Source organism: Salmo trutta, chromosome 15 (assembly GCF_901001165.1).
Source record: "Salmo trutta chromosome 15, fSalTru1.1, whole genome shotgun sequence".
NCBI lineage: Eukaryota > Metazoa > Chordata > Actinopteri > Salmoniformes > Salmonidae > Salmo > Salmo trutta.
In genome coordinates this window covers 41,516,082-41,524,115 of record NC_042971.1, presented here as the reverse complement: position 1 = coordinate 41,524,115, position 8,034 = coordinate 41,516,082, and positions in this window count along the sequence as shown.

The window sequence follows — 8,034 nt, the reverse complement described above, 5'->3', positions numbered from 1 at the left end:
TGAGGAAGACAACTGCAAGGCTAGTTAGCAGGAAATATCTGGAACCACAGTGACAACATGACATGGTTGTGAAATGCTTCAGATGGCAGTTTGAAATTGAGCCACTTTGTCAATACAGTTTCAGAGATCCATGCACATGAAATACAATGTTGAAAAGGAATTAGCTCTTAATGAAAGTAAAAGCACACTATATCTTATTAGCGTTCAATAGTCCACAGCTATTGTGACAAACAATATATTATTTACAGTGCATTCGGAAAGTATTCAGACCCCTTGACTTTTTCCACATTTTGTTACGTTACAGCCTTATTCTCAAATGGATTTAATATTTTTTCCCCCTCATCAATATACACACAATACCCCATAATGACAAAGTGAAAACAGGATTTTAGAACTTTTGCAAATGTAAAAAAAAAAAAAAAAAAAACAGAAATACCTTATTTACATAAGTAATGATAAGTACCCTTTAATATGAAACTTGAAATTGAGCTCAGGTTCATCCTGTTTCCATTGATCATCCTTGAGATGTTTCTACAACTTGATTGGAGTTCACCTGTGGTAAATTCAATTGATTGGACATGATTTGGAAAGGCACACACCTGTCTATATGAGGTCCCACAGTTGACAGTGCATACCAGACCAAGCCAAGAGGTCGAAGGAATTGTCCGCAGAGCTCCAAGACAGGATTTTGTCAAGGCACAGATCTGGGGAAGGGTACCAACATATTTCTGTGGCATTGAAGGTCCCCAAGAACAAAGTGGCCTCTGTCATTCTTAAATGGAAGAAGTTTGGAACCCCCAAGACTCTTCCTAGAGCTGGCTGGCCGGCTAAACTGAGCAATCGGGTGGTTGATGGTCACTCTTGACAAAGCTCCAGAGTTCCTCTGTAGAGATGGGAGAACCTTCCAGAAGGACAACCATCTTTGCAGCATTCCACCAGCATTCCACCTTTATGGTAGAGTGGCCAGATGGAAGCCACTCCTCAGTAAAAGGCACATGACAGCCCGCTTAGTGGACTTTTAGGAGTTTGTCATCTTGGTTACTGCGCTGACTGTGGCCTGTAACGAGTTCTTTGTAGAAAGCATGAGTTTGGAAACAGTCTGTGACCTCGGCTTTCTACTCATTATTCCTTGTTAATAAAACAAACATGTACAGTATGCTTTCATTTGATTGAAATAACTATAATTTTTGTCTCTGGTCTGAAGAAACCAAATTTGAACTCTTTGGCCTGCATGCCAAGTGTCACGTCTGGAGGAAACCCGGCACCATCCCTACAGTGAAGCATGGTGGTGGCAGCGTCATGCTGTGGTTTTGTTTTTCAGTGGCAGGTACTGGGAGACCAGTCAGGATCGAAGGAAAGATGAACGGAGCAAAGTACAGAAAGATCCTTGATGAAAACCTGCTCCAGACTGCTCAGGACCTCAGACTGGGGCGAAGTTTCACATTCCAACAGGACAACGACCCTAAGCACACAGCCAAGAGAACACAGGAGTGGCTTCGGGAAAAGTCTCTGAATGTCCTTGAGTGGCCCAGCCAGAGCACGGACTTGAACCCAATCGAACATACCAGGAGAGACCTGAAAATAGCTGTGCAGCGACACTCCCCATCCAACGTGATGGCACACCAAATGCAGGTGTGCCAAGCTTGTAGCGTCATACCCAAGAAGACTCAAGGCTGTAATTACCCGCAAAGGTGGTTCAACAAAAATACTGAGTAAAGGCTCTGAATAGTTATGTAAATGTGATATTTAAGTTTTTTATTTTCAATAAATTAAGAAACATTTCTAACCTGTTTTTGCTTTGTCATTATGGGGTATTGTGTGTAGATTGATGAGGGGGAAACTATTTAATCCATTTTAGAATAAGGCTGAAATGTAACAAAATGTGGAGAAGTGAAGGGGTCTGAATACTTTTCGAATGCACTGTGTTCTTTACCATCCTGACTCTCACACAATCCTTGAAGAATTACTTGTCAATGCAATGCAATAACATTAGAGGGACTCAATACCCTTGTAATAGAGTGTGGGTCGTGTTTGTTTCAACATGTCAGCCATGTCAGAGGTCATTGATGCATGTCACACAACACAAGCTATTTTCTTGGTACTTGAAGATATTGAACCATAGAAGTCCATGTTCTACAATAGCTACAGAATAACCCTGCGTATTATCATGGTTAAATTTTGTATCAATGGTACCGCAATTATACAACTGTCAATGAATGTGTAGTAACATGTAGTCATGTTTAGTCAGGTACAACCTAGCAGCTTCTACTGTATTATCTTTCAGTTGCTTTCTAGCTTATATGATTCCCTTAATTGAGGCGAGTCTAAATGTCATCCATAATAACTGAAAATGAGTGCATCTCAGAGATAAATATATAAACTCACAGCTTTGTTTCACATGGTGTGTGAGTGTGAACATTCAGTTCACCTCTAAAAGAAAGAAAAAAAACCACTTCCTCAGATCATTCATTCACTTCTCTCTATTATTACACTGTGTGGTTGAAGGAAATACAAGTCACTTAAGACACTGTTGAAACAAGAAATGTTTGACATATGAGTGTAAAAAGGTTCAGTAGAACAACTAATATCTTCTTACAGTAAATAAGGTGTCATCTCCTGTAGGGTAGGCCTATCATGACCCTATGACCCATGTTCATAGCACTGGATCTTTTAAATGCTTTGATGGGTAACACTAGTATATTTGGGAGTGAGCAAGCTGCTCAAATATGCAGGACTGTAAAAGAAGAGGGGGTGGAAAGAGGGGGGAATAAAAAGGCCTTTGATTGATTGGTTTGAGAAGAAAGGTGCTCTTGCACTTGTGTGTTGACCCCAAATGGTGTGGTATTCATCTTGAAGCTAAAACCATTTCATTTCCGCGTGCACCTCTTTCGTCCTATGACAGTAGCTCTTCCTAGGGCTACACATATATCTCAGCAAGCAAACCAGGTCCTATTAACCCATGTCAAGTCATTATTCTGGGGGCTGAACTATATAGGCTAGCTTCCGCTCGCTTGATCATTCATTAAAAGCAAAGCTACCTTGCATAGCTGGCTATACCGTCTTCTAACTCCTTGGCCTTGCACATCTCTCTTTCAATGCTGTTCTTTCTACACCTTACGAAATACAAATGCCTATACCATGTGAAAATTATTAGAATGCATGCCAATCCATTGAGTTCGCTATCTTAGAACATAAATACAATTTCTCTGCCAGATTCATTGATTGTTATTGTTCCCTCTAAAACACTGATCTATAAATCTGCTGCCTATACAGTGTGTATGATGTGTGTATCACTGCATTGTAATGTTATATTGTCTGTTGTTTCCTCTGCTCCTCCTTTTTTCACAATATTGAAGTCAAACAAAAAATGTACAATGTTCTGGCTTGAAACGTAAGCCCATTTTTTATTTTTACCTTGATATAACTAGCCAAGTCAGTTAAGGACAAATTGTTATTTACAATGACGGCCTACCCGGGCCAAACCCGGACGACGCTGGGCCGATTGTACGCCGCCCAATGGGACTCCCAATCACGGCCGGATGTGATACAGCCTGGATTCGAACCAGGGACTTTAGTGACGCCTTGTTAAAGTAAAACTTTGCAAGGGCAATATGTGGGAACTTTGATCCATGTCTCTGCAAATTAAGATCATTCATCATGAGGTGTCACAGTATAAGCTGCTAAAAACACACATATCTGTTATGTCAGTGCTGCCGTAGATAGCTTATTCACATGGGGATGCCGTATTTATGATGAATACCAATTACTCTATAAACATTCAGAAAATGCATCACATAAGATGGCACCGGAGAAGATGGCTGTCACATTCTTCAAAATGAGCGGAACAAGGCGCAGCGTGTCTTGAGTTCCAGATCTTTATATAAGTGAAACTAGAAACAAAACAACCAAACTTACAAAGAACGTGAAGTCATAGTGTCACAAGCACATACGCAAACAAACAAGATCCCACAAAACACAGTGGGGAAATGGCTGCCTAAATATGATCCCCAATCAGAGACAACAAAAAACAGCTGCCTCTGATTGGGAACCATACCAGGCCAACATAGAAATAAACACCCTAGATTACCCACCCTAGTCACACCCCGACCTAACCAAAATAGAGAATAAAAAGACTCTCTATAGTCAAGGCGTGACAATGGAAGACGTTTTACGTGCCCCCAGCCGATTGTGGTTTTTTGTTCGCTTATTTGCATTGTTTGTAACTTCTTCTTTTACTTATTTTGTACATAATGTTGCCACTACCGTCTCTTATGACCGGAAAGAACTTCTAGACATCAGGACTGCGATTACTCACCACGCACTAACAGAATTCTCTTTTTCCTTTCACGACTCTGACGACCCCGTCGCGAAGGATACGCTGCTTCCTCGGGAACAGGCCCCGATCCCCGTGATGTGCGTGAAGAGGAGGCGAAAAGAGGGGCCAAGACAGCAATGAATGAGCTGTATTCCGCCATAAGCAAGCAAGAAAACGCTCACCCAGAGGCGGTGCTCCTAGTAGCTGGGAACTTTAATGCAAGGACACTTAAATCAGTTTTACCAAATTTCTATCAGCATGTTAAATGTGTTACCAGAGAAAAATAACTCTGGACCACCTATATTCCACACACAGAGATGCATACAAAGCTCTCCCTCGCCCTCCATTTGGCAAATCTGACCATAATTCTATCCTCCTGATTCCTGCTTACAAGCAAAACTTAAAGCAGGAAGCACCAGTGACTAGATCAATAAAAAAGTGGTCAGATGAAGCAGATGCTAAGCTACAGGACTGTTTTGCTAGCACAGACTGGAATATGTTCCGGGATTACGGGAGTACACCACATCAGTCATTGGCTTCATAAATAAGTGCATTGATGACGTCACACCCACAGTGACGGTATGTACATACCCCAACCAGAAGCCATGGATTACAGGCAACATCTGCACTGAGCTAAAGGCTAGAGCTGCCGCTTTCAAGGAGTTGGACTCTTAACCCGGAAGCTCATATGTGGCAGGGTTTGCAAACCATTACGGACTACAAGGGGAAGCATTGCCGAGAGCTGCTCAGTGACACGAGCCTACCAGACAAGCTAAACTACTTCTATGCTCGCTTCGAGGCAAATAACACTGAAACATGCATGAGAGCACCAGCTGTTCCAAAAGACTGTGTGATCATGCTCTCCGCAGCCGATGTGAGTAAGACCTTTAAACAGGTCAACATTCACAAGGCCACAGGGCCAGACGGATTACCAGGACGTGTACTGCGAACATGCTCTGACCAACTTGCAAGTTGGTCAGAGCACTGACATTTTCAACCTCTCCCTGTCTGTCCGAGTCTGTAATACCAATATGTTTCAAGCAGACCACCATAGTCCCTGTGCCCATGAACACTAAGGTAACCTGCCTAAACGACTACCGACCCAGAGCACTCACGTCTGTAGCCATGAAGTGCCTTGAAAGGCTGGTCATGGCTCACATCAACACCATCATCCCAGAAACCCTAGACCCACTCCAATTTGCATACCGCCCCAACAGATCCACAGATGATGCAATCTCCATTGCACTCCCCACTGCCCTTTCCCACCTGGACAAAAGGAACACCTATTTAAGAATGCTATTCATTGACTACAGCTCAGCGTTCAACACCATAGTGTTTAGTCCCAGGACCCTGGGACTATCATCTCCCTCTGCAACTGGATCCTGGACTTCCTGATGGGACGCCCCCAGGTGGTAAGGGTAGGTAACAACACATTCGCCACACTGATCCTCAACACAGGGGCCCCCAGGGGTGCATGCTCAGTCCCCTCCTGTACTCCCTGTTCACACATGACTGCACGAACAGGCACGGACAGGCACGACTCCAACACCATCTTTAAATTTGCAGATGACACAACAGATGACACAACAGTGTGACCTGATCACCAACAACGACGAGACAGCCTATAGGGAGGAAGTCAGAGACCTGCACCATCGAGAGCATCCTGACTGGTTGCATCACTGCTTGGTATGGCAACTGCTCGGCCTCCGACCACAAGACACTGCAGAGGGTAGTGCGAATGGCCCAGTACATCACTGGGGCCAAGCTTCCTACCATCCAGGACCTCTATACAAGGCAGTGTCAAAGGGAGGCCCTAAAAATTGTCAAAGACTCCAGCCACACTAGTCATAGACTGTTCTCTCTTCTACTGCACGGCAAGCGGTACCGGAGCACCAAGTCTAGGTCCAAGAGGCTGATAAACAGCTTCTACCCCCAAGCCATAAAACTCCTGAACATCTAGTCAAATGGCTACCCCCCCACCCCCTCTTTACACCACTGCTACTCTCTGTTGTCATCTATGCATAGTCACTTTAATAACTCTACCTACATGTACATACTACCTCAAATAACTGGTGCCCCCGCACATTGACTCTGTTTCTGTACCCCCCTGTATATAGTCTCGTTATTGTTATTTCACTGCTGCTCTTTAATTACTTGTTACTTTTATCTCTTATTCTTATTTTTTGACACTGCATTGTTGGTTTGGGGCTCGTAAGTAAGCATTTCCCTGTAAGGTCTACACAAGTTGTATTTGGCGCATGTGACAAATAAAATTTGATTTGATTTGTATGTACATGTTCTCAATTAGAAAATGTCCCAATTTTCATAAGAACACCTTAAAAAATATATATACTTAAAGTCAAGCTGAAAATGCAATCCATGTGCATTACTACTACATACAGGGAACATTTATATTATTACTATTGGGATGATTAGGTCTGATTAAAAATACATTTCTGTAGCAAACATGGAGATGTAGTGACAGACATTGTGCCTCCACATGTGAAATGAGCATGTAATTGTTGATACCTGACGTGTGTTATCTACAATATGATGGTGAATGTTCAGGTAGTTCAAACCAGGGCAACCATATTTTGTGCAATTTATCTTTCAACACCTCAAGTTTTGGGTTCCTCCCTCATATCATATGGGAAGTACCAAACCACTACCTCACTTTGCTGTGGTTGGAAGGGTTGGTTGCTTGGTTGCTTCAGAGATACAAGTGGTTGTTTTCCATTGTGTACTACATTAACAATTAACTTCCTATTACACTACTATTACATGTACTTTTGGTTTTCAGGCCTTAGGGATCCTGGATTTTTACATTTTTCAAAATGTTCAAATATACAGTATATACCTATCCTTGACTTATTGCTAAACCCATGATGGATTTTTGTTATTTGCAACTGTAAAGGTTTGTTTATGAAATGGTGGACACAATGCTTACAAATATTTTATGGATGCAGGACCAATCTTGGACTATTTTACTGTATCAAAAGACGTTCTGTATGCAACCAACATCAATAGTCTTGGCTCCAAATTGACTCCATAAATTCAAATCTGCATTATACACAGTCTACAATGTACTAATGAGAGATGGTATATTGATGGAGATTTACAGTAATAACAACAACAGATGCACTGCTCCTACCAAACATGAGCAGTGACATTTTCATGGATTTACTTTCCATCCACAGGTCCACAGCTTGGGATGGGCAACTCCAGTCCTCGGGACCGGAGTGGTGTCACACATTTTACCCATCCCTAGCAAACACAGCTGATTGAACAGAACTAGGCCTTTATTACTCCTGTATGAGCTGAGAAAAATACTCATCAGCTAAACCATAATATTGAAGTAAACTTGCAATGATATGGTGTGTGGTCCTCCCACTGCAACTCGGGAAACCATACAGTTTATTAGGCTACAGATGAAATAAGTTATAATGAACTTCACAGGGTGGTGAAAATGCACAGTGATCTTGATACTGCTTTCCAATAAATATCGAGGGTCTTCTTCTGGTGACGTGATGATTGATGCGTAACTGTCATTTGACAAATACAAATATTCTCGCTCTTATCCATAATAATCTCATTTCGTAGGCTTAACTGAAAACTTAAGTGAAAAAGCACATTTTGTATGCACTACGTCATTATGCAGTGATTTTTTTTATCAACAAGTCAGTTTGGTGGAAACACCACTGGTGGGAAAATGCAGATAT